Consider the following 18,919-nt stretch of genomic DNA (forward strand, 5'->3'; position numbering starts at 1 on the left):
AGAACAGATCTAGTCCTTGCTACACTCCAAATGACATAGTGTCCTGAAATCAGCTACTACTGATTTTGACTGTCCCTTTTCTATATTTATCAAGAAGAGAAATTTAATTTTGAGATGTACTTAGGATAAGCCAAGTCCTATTTGTCCTTCCTTCATTAACTTCAATATCTTTCCAAAAGCTCATGCTACAGCTGATTAACAATATTTATATCACTATATGAAGTTATTTACATAAACATAAGACATTATCTGCGCACACTTAAGTAAATAAAGACAGAGCTAATCCTTTCTGCAATGTCATCTCTTTCTTAGAAGACTCATTTTAAAAATGTTCCCTGTTTTGTCCTCTCCTCTCCTCTCCTCTCCTCTCCTCTCCTCTCCTCTCCTCTCCTCTCCTCTCCTCTCCTCTCCTCTCCTCTCCTCTCCTCTCCTCTCCTCTCCTCTCCTCTCCTCTCCTCTCCTCTCCTCTCCTCTCCATACTGGATTTTTTTTCAGAGCATCTGAAATCTTTCCAGTAATACATTTAGTCAAATTACTCCCATCTGTCTGTGTACTTGTTTCTTTCACTCTTCAGTCTTTTTAATACCCACAGCATTGTGAAAGTTAACAGATCATACTGATGATATGAATGTTTGAGTCTATGGTACGTCCTTCTGCACAAAGTCTGTTTTTCCACTGATTCAAATTTAAAATTCTTCCCAGCTTAAGAAAACTGCACATTGATTACCCAGTTTTCATAAATTTTTCTTGTTGCTTGATGCATCTTTAGCTGTCACTCTGGAAAGCTTATACTAGCATTTACACACACCAGTTAAATATCTAATTCTAATATCTAAAATACAAATGTGCAAGTAGTTTTCTGTTTTGTTTTGGGTTTTTTCCCCAGAGTGGATTGTATATAACATGAATTCATGACTATTAGAAATTAAAAATTTGAAATTATTTTACTGCTCTTTCAGCAATACCTCTGCTCTTTATTAGTGCTTTATCACTTAAATATAGGTATAAAGCATGTATTACTGACTGGTGCAGTGCTGAGCACATGAAGGACCTGTAACATGATTTTTAAAGAAGATATTTGTGTGTGTCGAGGAGCAAGCATCTGCAAACCAACACACAGCACTAAGATCAATTACGAATAGAATATTATTCTTCAAATACTGGGATGACTATATGGCACTTCCATTTTCAATTTATCTTTGAATTTAAATAATAATATTAAAATAATGAAAGATAAGATAATTAAGAATAATTAAGCTAGAGTTCCTAATGCAGGGTAAAGCTTTCTGTTGCTTAGACAAGAGTTGGCATTTTATTGAAACTGAGCATAATACAATGACAGATACACTGCTTATTTTTCACACAGCCCAGTCTCTGTTTAGTCCCCAATAATACATGAAATAACAGAAAAAAGTGACTACAACCAAATAGTGGAAAGTTTTAAATTTTTGCTTTAATTGGTTGTTTTTGTTTGTTTGTTTGCTTGTTTTTTTCAAATATATAAAATATTATTGTGATGGGTAAAATACAAAATGGTGAGAATTTATTGCTTATCTAATTTCATTAACAGTATTTAAAAAAATATTATTGTAACTAACCCTCACAAATAGCCTAATGAAAGAATTACTTAATGCTTTAAAATACATTATTCTGTAAAACAGAAGAAATGTGTACAACTTATATTTTCAAGTAGACTGCCTTTTTGTCTAAGTTATTCCAATAATTAAACAATCATATAGGAGATCAACATTTTCATAAGAAAACAGAGAAGGAATAGGGAATAGAATAACTAGCTTTCAACAATGGGAAAAGTAAAAAACCTTTTCCCATCATAGCATCAATATTTAACATATTTGTCTGTAGTGTCCAAAGAGGAAGCAAATAATAAATATGCCATTTATATATTCAGCTTCTTCAAACCAGGGGGGAGAGAGCAAAAGTGTGAGTAGACATACTAGGATAAACCAGACAGCTACTTATTTTAAAAGGAATTTCTGTGCTGACAGATGCTAAGTAATTTGTGGCAGTGACATCAGTCTATTTATGCACAGGATAATATCCAGAAAAGAAAGCATTTAGACTGATGTGAAGAAAGAAATTACTTTTACAGATTAAAAAACATGAAATTATTTGTAATAGACAAGTTGGGAATTGGACTGCTAGTGATAGGACATAGCCGGTAGTCAAAAAATGTAAGCTATATGATATATAGGATAGTGTTATGTCGACTCATAAAATTTTCATTTATTTAACTAAGATGAAGACAATGAAAAGATAAGGTAATGAAATTACACAATCTTGTTCTATTGCAGGGAGGAAAAATATTAAGAACTCCTATATAGTCTTTTCTCTATGTATGGACCAAGAAAAGAACCTTCAAAGAAATGAAAGGTGTCATATTTCAAAACTAGTAGCAACTATCTTTTGTAGAGTTACTGTCTTCTGGAGTGATTGGAGGGCAGCATGAATCACGGGATTTGTTCAAAGACCAAATCTGATCAATCATGAGTTAAGATTATCTTCAGATATATTTTTTTATTGAAAAACTTGGAACTGATCAACAGAAAACAAAGCATAATTCTCCTTCAGGGTTTAAGATAAAAAGCATCTGGTTATATCTTTTTTCTTTTATTTTTTCTGAATATCTTTGTTGGATTTTTTTGAATCATAGTGGAAATCATTTGATACTGACACTGATCACTTCAGTGTATTATCACGTGTACAACTAGCAAGATCTAGTATGGCATCACTGTGCATGCCTGGTGTTAATTATCTGAACAAAAGGTAAAACATGCAAAAAGATTATGAACATTCTTTTCTTACTTATTTCTTTGGCAGAACAAACTTGATTATAACTGAATCGTATAAATGCTGTTAATCAACAGCTGAAAATCTGCTAGTTTTGGTTTGTTAGTTTGTTGGTTCGGTTTTGGTGGAATTTTTTGTGATCTATTGGATATCACAGCTTGCTGGTTTATTTTCTTTTCAAGAAATACTTGATCCATAATTAGATTTTGAAATTCAATACTTAAAAGATATAAATTATCTTTTTAGTGAATACTCAACACCAATCTGCTATTAATTCTTGTCTGGGAAACAAATCTGTAAAATGCACTTTTGTGATTAATCATGTTAATTAATATTGAAAATTTAATAGATCTCTTTAAATTTTCTTTACTATGTTGCAGTATGACAGAAATGATAGCAAGGATACTAAAGGTCACATTCTTTATCAAGCCTTATGTCAATTGTTGGTTTTTGATTTCTGTCTTGTTGCCAATACCTATTTCATTTTTAGCAGTGAATACATTTCAGTAAATAACAACTTGGATTTTTAGCACAATTTTTGGTCATTTTTTGTTAAGAAAACCTGTGACACTGCACTTTTTGCAATTCTGATAAAACTACAGTTTAGTAACAAATGAGTTGTTATGGTCTTGATTAGACTTTTCTTACAGTATCATATTTGGCTCTGGTCTTTAGTCTTCTGTGTATGGTATCAATTTGCATGTACACCTCAATTACTCCCTTAATTAGATATTCACAGAAACAAATATGAGATTAATCCTTGCACATTTTTAACATTACAGAACATAATTTTGTTTTCGTTTAGTCAACTACAAAGTTCAGGTATCCTCAAATAAGCTGGACAAACTACTGTAGCACTGTGATGAAAATTCAGAATGTGTTTTTGAAATAAACTTGTAAATATTAAATGTGACATCTATCTATTTTAATCAGATCTCTTCCCTCCCTTAATGTGTTTTCCTTCACTTCAGTTCATGTCAGATCATATGCAATGGCAATCTGTTTATCTGTTGCAAGTAAGGGCAGCAAAGCTGACCAAACAAATGCATATTCATTTACTAATACATATGGTTAAAGAAAGCTTTATTTCAAATGCATTAAAGTGGAACATTAAATAATGTGCAAATCAGAATATTAAAGGACAAGTGATTTCTCAGCTTGTACACTCACAATTTAAAGAATAGCAGTAAACACTGCTGTATGTAAAGGAAGTTTTTAAAATGAGAAATATGCTAGAAGGTAACAAAACATAGAGATTGAAATATGGGATAATATATTGTGACAGTAAGATTTCAGACTTTCAGTATGTGTCCATTTTTCAACCAAACAGATGAACTGAATTAATTGTTTCTGTTCATGAGAGTAAATATGTATTCCCTCAGTAAAAATACATATGTTCATATCACACATTAAAGTTAGGTAAAGAAAAATAATGAATATTATATAAATCTTTATACAAAAAATTTTGTTTCTAGATTTCATTTTTTAATTTAAATATGTGAATTCTGAGCAAGATATGCTGTATTTTTATTTTGTTGATGATAAAAGGCCTATAAATAATACTGATTAGATAGTCTGATGTCAGAAACTCTTGCAGTAATGTTCATTGAGACTACATTTAAACAGCGCTACGGAATACTTGCACCTTGCTTATTACTGCATAACTTTGTTTATAGTTCAAGTCTAATTAATCCACATTATGAAAGGTTTTGAGTAAAACTTTCTTTTTCATGCTACAATGTTCTTCCTTTCAATGCATTTAAATGATGCATATATTTGTGAACTTCTTTAGAATTTTGTAGAATAAAAGGATAATTTTTTTTTAACCCTACTTAATACTTAGTTTATAAGGTGGAATTCATATCACCTAACAGTTTAATGTTTGTCGTCACCTACTAATGGTGAAGGACCTACTTTCACAATTATTCATCTGACTTAAAAAGTGCGAAGATAGCTGCCTGTATGAATTATTTTTCTGTTGAATAGAGGAGCATAGATAACTACCTTAACCTGCATGAAATAAAAAAAACAAAACCAAAAAGAAAAAAAGCCCATACCCACAAATAAACAAACAGTCCAACCCAAATAATATACAGCAATTAAAGAAAAAAAATTAGATACTTAAAACTAAGAAGGATAAATCCATGCCCTAACATTCAGAAAGTTACATTTATGTGCATCTGGATTTTTTTTAAATATTCCCTAACCTTGTCTTCCTCTGGAAAGGGTAAGTCTTGCTCCAGACTCCCCTTCCTGTCTCAGAGGCCTAGGACCCTTGAATTTTAGCCTTAACAGCAAAGACTGAGGTGAAGAAGTCATTGAGAAACCTGGCACAGCCTGAGGCATTTGATGGCAGGAAGGAATTTTTCATATGGAACTTGCTAAAATCCCCTTGTTTTCTACTACTGAATTCCTGTCAAGTTATAATGCAAACTAAGACTGATCAAAAGAATCATAATTTAATTCAGTTTGTGTTTTGGGGCCGAGACCTATGACTCACGTAAGATCATCAATACACTGTCACTAAGAATGAAAGAACCAAAACTAGCCTGCCAAAACTGTTTTTTTAGTACTGGAAATATAGCATGAGAATATGAAAACCTGAAATATGTAAAGCTAAGAAAATGAAGATTGTTTTTTTGTGCAGATATCCTCTTTTGCATTTTTAATGTTAAATGATAGTTATTCACATGACTTTGAGTCCTGCTAGAATTTTTAGAATGCTGGATTTTTCTTTCTCTACATTATTTAAGTTTTAGTAAAGATAATAAGAATCTCTCCTAATTCTATTTAGCTATATTCATGACCTTCCACAAATCATACTTGTTCATTTGTAGTTCTGAGAGTGAAAAGCATAAATATAATATGTCTCATTTTGCTGAAAATTCAGAAGCTGTTTCTTGATAAAGGAATACATTCATATTAAAAATAGAAAAGGTCTATGACTAAGATTTTTTTGGAACAAAACTAAATGTGAAGTTATACTTGAGTAAGATCATGATTTCAATAGACATAATTTTGCAAGTTTTATGTTATTTAAATATCATGAGTGTCTTTCAAAATTGCTATAACATATGGAATGGTTCATGTGGGTGTTGATAACATCAGTTTACTTTCTTATATTTTATTCAGAGTATCACAATAATTTTCCATTTTTGAAGCTCGTGATTGCTCTCTGCCCAATTCTCCAGCCTTTCAAGATCTAGGCCACCTTAAATAATTAGATTGAATATTTATTATAGATAGTCATTATTTTAGCGATAAATATGATTGACTTTAAGGATCTGAAAGGGCTGCATACAGGCCTAATTCATACTTTGACCTGTGATCTTTTCTAATAATTATTTGATTGAAAATGTAAAATATGCGGAGTGAAGCATGGGAAGAAATGTATGACTGGTCAAGAAAGATATGTAAGATATACTTGTAATTGATCATACTGTAGTTCATTCTGATAGGCTAGAAGTCATATACTGGACTATTTTTCTGAAGTTTCTGCCTCCACAAACCATTTGTTTGTCAACCTTTGAATTTTTTCTTATTTTCTCCGTATCGATTTCTCAATAGAATTGTCAGTCTAACTGATTAATCTGTGTAGGTATATGGAGCACAGATGTTCTTTTTTTTTTTAGGTTAAATCTCATACTGTCTTGCTCCTTGCCTGAAACAATGGGGAAGCAAGCTGAAAATGACTCTGAAGGGAAGGCACAAACTATCAAAGAAAAAATGAGTAAATAAAGGTTTAAGAGGAATGAATGTGGAAGAATGCAAGCAAGTTTCACCTTGTTGCAACATAGATATTTGGGTATTAGGTTTCACTATCTGTTGTTGTTAACACTTAAATAAGTTACTGAATTTTTCGGGGTTATAAAAATCTATTTTTTCTGTATGTCTATATGAGAGTATGATATTTTGATCTGTTATTAGTGTTCAGTCTTGTCTCCTGAAGACAATGATGAACTTTATGCTGATGTCAATTAACTGGAATGAGATCTATAGCCAGATCTATCCCCTGAAATATGATTTTTCCTTATAAAATCATAACATAATTTGAGTTGGAAATGAACCATAAGGATCATTGAGTCTAACTCCCTGCTCCCTGCAGAACTACCTAAAATTTATTGTGACTTCAGTCTGAGATTGGAAATGAGGTGGAACTCAAATGAAAGATTGCATTTTTCCTGTTCAAACACAGGTGCTATGTCTCCTTAGCTGCTTTGTTCCATGATGTGCAAAGTAGAGTACACCTCTGAGGAAAGGATGTCTGGGAGATTCTCTGCAATCATAGCTGTAAGCTCAGGAAACTGGAGGTTCTAATTCTACAGTTTAAGGCTTCAGGATAGACAAAAGACAACGAACATTTAATTAATCCCATTAGAATTCTATTCTTCTATGCTATCCACAAAGAACTTTTCAAGATAGCTTTTAGTCTACAGAACTGAAAACTTTGGTTAAATCCCCACTTTGTTCACAAATTAACATATTTACAGAGATCTGTTATGTGGTAATAGAAGGTTTGTGCTCAGGCTACACAAATAGTTTTTTGTTTGGGATCCAAATACAGCAAAAGCTTTGAAAGAAGAAGATAAATTTTAATTCTAAATAACTGTCACACCATTATGTACCAGCATCTATCTAAAAATAAAGAGCCTTGTGTCTGGCAAATCTCATATTTCTGTTAAGAGGGTTGCTTACACTTGGAAAATTCTCTTATATAATAATCTGTTCATGGACTTTTCTGAAACCACTCACTCTTTATGCTAATAAACAAATGAGTAAATATGCAAAAACATAACAGAGTATTCATCATTATCTCTCCTTACCTTCTCAAATGTGTACATGCACATACAGGTGTATATATTTTTTTTTTTGTGAAGCCATGCTGTTTTGTTTTAGATGATTTATAATTTTTCTACTTCTGTTTGGTTCATCCTTAGTGTTTTTCTGGTTCTGAATAAAGTATCACAAGTCCATGAAGTCATGAATTGGGCCTCTTTTAAAGTGAGTTACAGCATATTCAACTCTTCTTTCACAGTACGTGTAAATGGAAATGTATAATTTTTCATTTGAAACATATTTTTGTTTTCAAACTGTACATGAAAACTGTCCTTTTCTTTGCTGATTTTTTCTTGTGCCAGCTATTTTTATCTTGGTACCTCTATGTCTCATTCTCTCCTATTGTTTTCAATCTAATTAAGTCTCTACTAAATACAAGTGTAACATTCTCTACAGGGAATATTAAAGGAGAACATAAGAATGTTTTTAGGATATTTCTACTTTCTACTTCTGACCTAATAGTTACTTGATCTCCATGTAAACTCAGAAATCTACGTCTTGGCTTATAGATTTTTCAATTTAACCATATTTGAATAAAAAACATTACCTTATGATACAGGTACTGACTATGTTTATCTTGGTTTGCATAGGTTTTGTCTTTGAAACAAACATTTGTGCCCAACTTTTACATATTAAAAGACATAATGTGTTTTCTCATACACAAAGTCAGATGTATGTTTGGAAATCAGTGTGGACTTACATTTTTGCTAATTAAAAAATTAAAACCATATATTACTCGGGCAGATGGCAAATATATGTCTACTGTCTCATTCAACATTTCATCATGTTCATCTGTGCTTCAAGTATTCCCTTCTAATTCACAAGCCACGTAATATTCCTCCTCAGTGTCTTCTCCAGAAACCCAGCTTTGAATTTCTACCTTTAATAAGATAGCTCAGACCTGAGACTCAGATATCAATGTCATGATAGAAATATATCTGTTCTTTTTCTGCTCAGCTACAAACTCTTCCAGATATTTTGCTTGGTTACTTCAGATGGTCAGCAGGAAACATTGCCACTTGCTGTCTCAGTGGGAGGGCAGAGTTTCAGAACAAGTCAAAAGAAAATCCTTCTTTGTTTATTTTTCTTATATCTGAGCCTAATTAAGCTGACATTAACTATAAATATGTATTACCATTAAATATTAGAAATCTTGATTAAAAATGTGTTCTGCTGTGTTGAGACATAAGAATATTCCAAAAAAGGGCAAAAATGTGACACCTTTTTTTCACATTATCACCTTTTCACATGAGTGATCTAATTTTTGTTAATAGGGATGCTCAAAACCCCCTGCAATGTGAGTACAGAAAGTCCAATTACGCTCCAAAATCACAAGGGGTAAACAACAGAAAAAGCAGAAGAGTTGGCTGCACATTTCACAAGGAAAGGCAATTTACCAACCAAGACATTACTGTCAAGAGGCTCTATCTGAGTGTATGAATCAAGCAAGTGAGACTGCTTTTGACGGCTTTCTGTGTAACAGATTCCTCTCCTGTAGGTTGTTCTGAGTTAGTACTCAGGCAGCTGCTGCTAGGAAATTAAGTTTGACTCAATAGGAAAACAAACTAATCTACAATTTCCTGGGTAGGGAAACAGGGAAAAGGTGGGTGGAGATGAACAAATAGAGCCCACAGACAAGATATTTCTGTGACAAAAATGCATATAAGGATTTTTTTAATAAATTAGTAAGCCTGATATCATATATATGACAGTGGTGTGAAAGACAGGCAAAGCAGTTTGAGCAAAACTGCTAAAATATATGGTAAACTGTCTCATTAAAGAGTAGGCTACCTCAGCAAATGATTTCTTTCTTCATGAGGTAGCTTGACAAGGACAGGGCCAACAGTAACAATACCTACCCAAGTTCCTATCTCTGTTATGATTCAGGCTGTTTCTCTTTACAGACTCAAGCTGTTTCCATTGAAAATGAAGTACTGGCTGAGTACAGAGTAATGGAGCTACTTGTCTTCATACTGGTATATCTTCTTTTGCCACTTTATTTATATAATTCTGCAGGTGCTGTCAATTTGTAGTTGTTTTGGGTTTGTTTTGTGGTTTGCCTTTTTTTCTTCAGGTTTAAGAATTGTCAAAATATGATCTTGTTAATATATTGGCATTGTATGTGTGAAGAGGTATTTCTGGTGCTTTAAGGAAGGGGACAGAAACGAGCTATTCTTCTTCCAATCAAAATCTTCATTGTTGCATGCAAAAACAAACACCAGGTTTGTGGGACTGATTAGCATACTGAATTTTAAACGGTGGCAAAAATTGTCTTGTTACCAATTCAATAACATTGGTAATTAAATTAGACAAATATTAGTTACCAAATATTACAACCATTGGCATTTTCTTTGCCAATATAACAAATTTTCAAATACAGAGTATGTTGTAAACACTACTGACTCAAAATTTTAGGATGTTCATCTTACTAAAAAGTAATTAAAATAATGTCAGGTATATTGTGCTTAAAGGAAGAATGTAAAACCCTTTAAAATCTCAACATTTCTGACCTTATGTATCATGTCATATTGTGTTACATCAGCCTGATTGCACTAATTTTTAAATAGATGATTCATTTTTAAATACATGATTCTTTTTTAAATACATGATGTGGCACACTTTAACATGATTCACATTGCAGAGGATTTAAGGGCCCCAACTGTAACTGTGAAAATCATTTTAAGCAAGAAAAAGATTGCCCATGCTTTGTTAGTGCAATTTAGAAATATTCATGAATAACACAGTAATTGCACATGTATTTTTGAAGAAAAAGGTAGTCTTAGTAAAGAAAATGGCTAGTGAAGCATGGACTCCCTTAATTTTACAGCTAATGGATTTCCTGGGTTTTTTGATTATTATTGATACTCAATTTTGACATTAAAATAATATGCGAGGTTTTTTTCTTATAAATCCTAGCTACAAGTTTGGCTACATGAAGCCAAATTTTGCCATTTGTGAATGTCAATTACTTTAGCAATTTGGCCTGTTAAGCAGTATATAATCCGTTTTCCTCAGACTGGATATGTACTAATACTACATTTTGACAATTTCTAATGTATTTTCAGTAGTAAAAGGTACAAATAATTGTGAAATAAATTTACTTGTTATGGCTGTTTTGGATTCAATACATTAATTAAACATAATGTTCCTGGATATCACATTAGTTGCTCATTTTATTAAAAAAATAAAATAAAATTGCTGCTCAACATTTAGTAATAAGCTGAAGTAATATAAAAATTAATAGATGTGCCAGATACTTTGAAGTATGAACACATTTTGAAACAGGAGTCATATGATTCATTAAACCCTTTCAGGATCCTATTTTCATGCAACTTGAGGAACTAATTTTATCAAACAACTGTTAATCTTTTGAATTTACTGTTTGACACCTACTGTATTTCATGATCTGATGAAAAGTGTTTGTATCATGTGTCAGCAGACAAAAATGTAGTAAGTTTAAAAGCTTTACTGTGTCACTATAAATTAAAGATCTGTGCTTACACTAGATTTTTATTGATGTAACACTGGTTATTTCAATGAAATAGCCAATGAGTCTTACGTAACTGCATTAGTTAAGTATGAGATAAGGGACAGAGTAATTTGGAATCCATTGAGTTGAAATGTGTCATGTGAAGGCATTTATATGCATCATAGCATTTACTAGCAAAATAATATAAATTGACAGATGTGTATCATTTGTCATTTCAATGGGGAAGATGGGATAGTGCTGAAAACTTCCAATGTATTTAAGTTTTATCACACAGAAAGAATGAAGAAAATCTTAGAGTAAGTTATAGAGGAAAATAATTTATAACAAAAATAACCTTTATCTGCTGTAAAATAATTTCATGGAAGGCTAGGGAAGAAAGGTTAAATTCATCAATCAATTTCAATTGATAAAATCAATGCAATGAGGAAATCTCATGCATCAACCCTATAAAACCATCACAGCTAAAATCATATGAGTTATACTGAGATCTCATTTTAGTTTATCCATCATCATAGAACACCTTAACAAATTCCTATTAGCTACATCTGAACAAGGCAGTGTGGTATCACTAGTATCATAGTTAGAGGAAGAGGGGTTGCAGGACGAAGTGTACCTGTGATCCAATTTGGGCTTCAATAGGATTATTGCTGTGGTAGAAAATGAGGGAGGTGAAGTATTTTAAAAGAACAACCAACCAACCAAAAAAACAAAAAAACAACCAACCAACCAACCAACCAACCAACCAACCAAAAAAACCTGTCTAATTGTCCAGAACTAGCAGTTTGAAAATAAAACTTTTCATTTGTAAATCCAGCACAGAAATTTTCCATAGACATGAGAAACAGAAAAAAATAAACACTATTTCTGCACCATTTTCAGAGAAGGAGTGTGTTTTCAAATTATTAAGTCCTATTATCAATCACCTTAGGGAACTGAGTCTTCCTGTAATATACCAGACAAATCCCTTATATCACTGCCTTCTGGTATTCTTCCTTAGGTTACGAACTGGGGCTCACAAATTCACGCACCAAATTACACTGTTATGTGTAATATTTGAAAATGTATTTCAGACTATGACACACACAGAAGCAAAATACACTTCAAGAATTTGAAGACAGATGACTCTGAACATATTCTAAGGCAGAGTGAGCCTCAACAGCTTGCAAAAATATGACAGGTATAGTACGTTCCTATGAAAATTGCAGAAAAAACCTTGCTTTCTTGCTGCTGCCTTTTAGTGTATGTTCTTCAGTGTAGATGAATAATGAAGACATGCAATTTAAATAAAATTCTGACTCTTTCCAATGTCTGAGTGGAACATGTCTCATTGTGTTACAATCAATGAGGAAAAGCCATTAGCTCTTCACAGGACAGGTCCTAAAATATCCCTATATTTCAGCCTGAGTTTTAATATAAATCTCTCTCAGTGTGTGGGTGTGTGTATTGTGAAGAAAGTTTTCTTTTTGTTTTCTTACAGAACTATCTCAAAAGTTATTGCATGCATTTAGAAATCATGGCACCAACTTCTTACTTCATTTCCTCTAAAAATTCTACAGACAACCTTTTTTGTCAGGATGTATTTTGTGGGTGAATTTAGCATAATAATATAATTATTTTATTGTGTAGAAAAACAGAGTTGAAAAGTTAACAGAAAGAAAATGTGTAGCCCATCTGCTTATATATTTCATAAATTTTTATAGTGTACAACACTGACCGTCCTAGGAAATGAAACCTTCTAGGCTGATTTACTGCCATTAGTCACTGAATTACAGTGACAGACGGAGAATTGCAGTGGCAGATAGCGATCAAACATTTATGGACACTCATTTGCTTACTTTCTCCTACATTGATGCTCTTGGGCCCATGATAAAAATTTGACAAACTCATATTTTTTTTCTCTATCCATGCTGCGGTAATCACCAAAAACCTACACTTGAATTTCATCTTAAATACAGGGCCAAATTAAGATCTGAAGCAAACTTTAGAAACATTGCAGTTCCTAGAAATTATGACACCAGCTGTGGAATTTAGGCTAGGGCAAAAATGTATGAGTCTTTCTCTAAATGAATTTCTCTTCATTGATGTCTACTTGTCGTGCCCATGATTAACATACCAGGATTCACCCTAGAGAGGTAAGACTTCATTCAAATTCCCAGTCATACATGCCTAATGACACCCGGGTTTATCTTCAGTGACTTAAAACTGACTGTTCAGAAAGGTGTGTGTGTCCCATATAGGCTGTGCCATAACTTCCAGGTGCAGATGAATAGCTTAGAAACCCAACTGCCTCTGTAGTTAGAGTTTAGCTTCAGTTCGGCAGTAGAGAACATTATCATAGCTTATTTGCACTGTCCTGAACCTTCACTTCCTCTCTGTCACATGAGTACAGGGTTACCTATAGCCAATACTGTCAAAAGACCAATCTGGAATATAAAGGAATTTTGTCTGTTTGTTATCAGAAAAAAGTTGATCAATCAATGCCGTCATACTGGTTTCTGTTCATTATCCTTACAGAATCCAGATTGTGCCTAATTTTTTACTATGTCTAGTTTTTTACAGGTACAGGAATATTTCATGGTATATGGCTCATTTTTTTACATGTGTCTGAATTCTAAAAATTCCACATTTTTGACAGAGTTTATAATAAAATCTTACAAATAAATTGCATGTCACTATTTGATTAAAACATATACAAGAGTATAATTTTTTGTCTTTGCTTTTTTTAAAATTTATTATACAAATCTTGTACACAGTTTTAAGACTAGATTTGAGGAAAAATAGCAAGAATGCATCACATTTTCTTTACAATGTTCAAAAGCAAGACATTCATAATTGGATGTTTTGACAAAAAGGCATCAAAGAATTAATATTTCATCTTTTCTCTATTTTATAATGTATTTCACTTTTTGAACAGACAATCAAAATGCTTTTTTTTGAGTTTTTGAAAGGTATAAAAGCATCGTACCTCTGTTATTTTAAAGATTATCTTCTTTTCTTAAAAAAAATCAGGCTACTACTCAGAAATGTGAAGTGGCTTCCTTGTATCTGTTTTGATCTTATGCTCATGTACAAAACATACAAAGAACCACCTCTGCTTGCAAAATTATTTTACATTGTATTACAGTTCATTTTCCAAAATATAAGATATATGATATACTCATGTGTAAGTTCTTATGTTCTGGGTCTGGGAATTTACCTGTATACAGATTATATTTGCCTTTTTATGTAGGATCAGAATTTCACGCATTAATATATTTACTACTTTAAAAGTGAAATCCCTTTAATTTATTAATTCTGAAAACTGATTGTTCATTATCACATCTTTTAATTAAAAGGAAGGACAATGGAATCTTCACTTTTGAAACTTTAATTCAAAAACTGTAATAATGCAAGTGTGACTTGTTTCATTTAAATTGCAGCAAAGTGATTGTCAATAATTTACACTAGATATTACTTTACTGAGGGATGGTCTTAAACAGGGAAAGAAAGGAGAATAGAGGCAAAGGGACAGAAACAAAATCAGTGCTTAGTCATTCAGGGACCAGGAGATAAGACTGTCACCTCAGGTTTGATGAAGACGACAGTTTAAAGGCTGAAGCACAGGAGATGTACTTATGCAACCAAATGCGTATTCCAGTTTTAATGGTAATTTGTTTTCAAGAAGTGTTTTTTTCAGCCAACATCAATGTCTCTTGCATTAGGTGGATTCATCAGTCCTGTTCCAGATAGCAACATATATCAGACCCCTTAGTCCATAAACTACTGAAACTTCCATAATTCTCTCTGCTGTTTCAACTAATTCCTTTATGAGAACTTGTTTCCCCATTTAAATCAAAACTTCTATATTTTTTCACTGCCATTCTTTCAGCCACAATTATGTCTTTCAAGTCCAGTCTAGTTTCATTTTGCTTCCCTTTTTTCTACACCTGCACAGTCTGGTCTTCCTCATGCTGAAAAATATTTGATGCTCATCCAGACTGACTCAGTTCCCTTTTTTCTCTGCCTTATTCACTTCAGACAATATTTTTTACTCTTCCCTACAAAAAGGGAAATTAGGCATGGTCAGGAAGTGAGTGTACTTGAAAAACAGTTTTTCACTATCAGTTCATTATCTTAACCCCATTAAACCATTCAGTTTAGCTCTTGGTAGGACAGTTTCTGGGTATTTTTCTGATATTTACTCCTGAAGCTATTTCCAAAAAAAAGCATTATAGATGAAACTGTGCCAGATTCAGTTTCCTCCATTTTATACTGCCTTCCAGAACTATCCCTGAGGACTCCTAACCTTCAAAAACCTACATTTTCTCATACCATGCCCCAGGATATTCAACTCACACCTACAGTTTCATGCAATAAAAACTCCATCTTGTTCCAAAACTGCTACTAAGACAAAAAGGTTATGAACGGAAGAGTAATAAAATGTCCTAAATGTGTCTCCCATAACTCATAAGAAAATTGGTTGTACAGCCATTCATGTTTATCTCATTAAGTTAAAAAATCAGGTAATATACAGATAATTGAAAAGAGAAGTTACTAGCCCTGCTGTTGAATGGGTTAGAGTATTGCATACCTTCCCATTAAAACCTGGCAGTCAGAATATCAAGTCAGTCCCTAGGCATCCCAAATCTAGGCAAATCTTAATTATTTTACTGTGAGGATTGTTGTAAATATTAACTGGGAAACACTGTTTTATCTGTGACTTGTGCAGATTTGAAAGAGTAATACTGGAGGGCAAGGCAAAGAGCACAATTCAAAATACCACTTCCAAGTTTCCCCTTTTCCCACCTTAACATTTAGGTATAATCATTAATTTCAAATAATTCAGAATAGTTTTGTCTAAAATCTTGATTTCTTCTCATCACACCCCCAGCATGCATGTATTTTCAGACTTCCCTGCATTAATTTGACATCTGTATATATAAAAGTAGGTACTGGTTTGCAGCAGTGCAGAACCCTCGGGCATCCCCCTCCTGCTGCAGGGGAGGGCTGCCCCAAAGCTGGAACATACAGGGTGGTCTCTCTGTGGCCATGAGCTGTGGGGCTGGTCAGACTCGGTCCTGGCAGAAGTGTCGCAAGTTTAGAAAGGCAGCTGTTTCGTTCCAGGTCTCCATGGTGTTTTTATTATGGAAAAAAGGGGAGGGATTGGGGGACTGGGGAGAGGGGAGGGAAGACAGGGGAAGATGTGAGTTCCATTTGGGGCCAGAACGAAAGAGAGCCTGTTCCGGATCTTGCTGGAGTTTTTATCTCTGGGGATGGGAGGCGGTCCTGACTCACATCCAGTCAGGAGGGGTCAGGGGGGCGGGGTCAGGGGGGCAGGGTCAGGGGCTGGAAGGACGCATCACAACACTGGTTAAGACTCTACTTATTGTATTTCACCTTTGTTGATTTAACTGTCGAATTTTATAAGGCTATTTTAGAATATTTCAGTATTTTAGAAATGCTGATGAAGTCCCATGTTACACATTGAAGTTCAGAACTTTGAAAGCCTGAGAAGTTTTACAGCCAGTTTTTAATACACCTGTCTTCTAGATGTCTGATGTCTAGATTTTGGGTTTATTCAGCACATGTACTTTGGATATCAGAGTAGCTTTTGTGTACTCCAGTGGGCTAAAGCTATTAGAAAAAAATTATAATGTCTTCAAGTTAGGACTGTTGGCTGCAGCCATACCTGTAGCTACATAGTGTGCAAAAATGTGTTTAAAAAGGCATAGCTGAAGTGTGCTATACTCTAGGTGATCCTGTCTAGTGTCTGACACTTCAGGAATTAGAGGAGTTCATGGGGGATGAGAGAGCTTCCAGTTGCTTTAGCCTGCACCCGGGACCAGTGCCCTAAGAATCGGACACAACTGATTTCATGACAGCACCTCCCACTGCTTTACTAGAGGTAAACTTGGGCTAATAAGGGAGAGGAGTTTTTTTGCTATAAGTCTGTCCATGGATATCTAACCTCCAGCTCTTTCCTATATGATGAACATTTTTTGATCTTTTTATGCATGTATGGCTGATGTTTACGTATTTATATTTGTTCATCTTTATATAGGGCCTTAATTAAGCCCCCCAACTACATGAGAGTATAGAGCAAAATATATTTCTGATCTGTCCTCTCTGTGCTCTATCTCCTGAATGCTGAAATAATGGTTAATCTCGCTTCTATTATTAAATTCTAGTGATTGCTTCTGTACTTTCCACAAGTGTTGCAGCATGATAAATAAAAGGTGGAAACTAGCTGTTTCCTGACCTGTAATGTGCTCTGCATGGTTTATTTGCATTTGTAGACAAGCCTTACAAAGGTGGCGTGTGTTGTAGAGGCAATTTGCTTAGGATCTGAGCAGCAGAGCAAAACAAATTTATATTATTCAAACAGCAGTTCCTCATACTGATCAAAGAGTAGCTTTAGTAGGCTCTGAAGGGGTTCATACTTTAATTCTTGCCCACCAGAGGCACTATGGCTGTGCCCCAGGTTTTAGAGCTTTATAGTGCAGTGTAGCAGAATGATGGCCTATTATGACTAGTATGTTGTGCCTGTGGGAGGCTTCAAAAATAAATGGTAGTCCAGTCGAGTGACTGAGAAATTTTCCAAAAGAACAAAATACTTCCATAATCTCAGTGGAAATACTCCTAACTTTTGTAGAGAATTATGACTCTTTTAGTGATGTCATTATACTGGAGGAACAAGAGGATGTTTGTCGTAGGCCTAATTTGCAAGTAACAATCCCACAGAACTACAGGATGTCAGAAATTTCCCTTACTCCACAGAGACTGATACCTATGATAGACTAGGGAGTGTGTTACTGCAGGCTCCGGGAGGGTGGCACAGGCTGGCTCCCGCCTGGAGCGAAGTCCCTGCTCCTCAAAATTCCACCGGATCCGGAGCAGGCGGCCCTCGGGGTCCCGTGGCGTGGAGCGAGTCTCCCAGTCACAGAAATTCTAGCAGGAAATGTAGTGAGACAAAAGAACGAACTGGACTCCATCTCTGTTCTGTCAGGGAGGTTTATTTGGGGTATGGGGAAAAGGGGTTGCAGGGGAAGGAGAAGGAGGTAGGTCAGCAGCTGGCAGCTCAGAGATGGAAGACCTCTCTCTGACGTGGACACGGGCTTATAACAGGAAGAGAAGGGGTGGAATTTTTCTCCCCTGGAGGCAGTATCGGGAGATGGAAGGGGAGAATTGACAGGGGGAACACACCAATAGGTTTTCAAGTACAGCAGAGTGCATATTTTAAAATGAACCAATGGCATACAGAGCAGGGAAACAATGGAAGCACATGGAATCCTAAAAACCCTCATTGCTACAGGAGTGAAAGACTCTTATCCTCCAGCAATTCAAACAATCTTTTCCTTTGATAACTGGGCTATTAATCAGGTAGTATTTATCATATTCACTGTCCTTTCATGAGTTCAAGAAATTACAATAGAGAACTTCAAGCAGTAGATTTTACTGTTGGCAATGTATCCATTACCCAGCATGTTAGCAATTTATAAAAGACTGTCAAACAGTTTATTCAAGAGGCAAGTGTACTTAGCAGTTTAAAAAAACAACCTGTTTATTTGTGGGGTCTGTGGTTCTTTTAATGTCAATATATACTTCTGTTTTCCTTCTCAGTCCAGGTATTTCAGGTGAAATTGGCATCTAGTATTGTCACATTTTCTTTTTCTATTCCAAATTATTTTCTATCAAGCACTGAAATTTCAATCTGCCTATGGGAATTCCTACATAACAAACATAAATTAAATTTACATCTACTTACTGGTAACTTTCTTTTTTTTAAAGAATTTCAGATCTGCTGGA

The sequence above is a fragment of the Lichenostomus cassidix genome, chromosome 1 (genome assembly GCF_008360975.1).
Source record: "Lichenostomus cassidix isolate B80296 chromosome 1, HeHo_3.0, whole genome shotgun sequence".
Lineage (NCBI taxonomy): Eukaryota > Metazoa > Chordata > Aves > Passeriformes > Meliphagidae > Lichenostomus > Lichenostomus cassidix.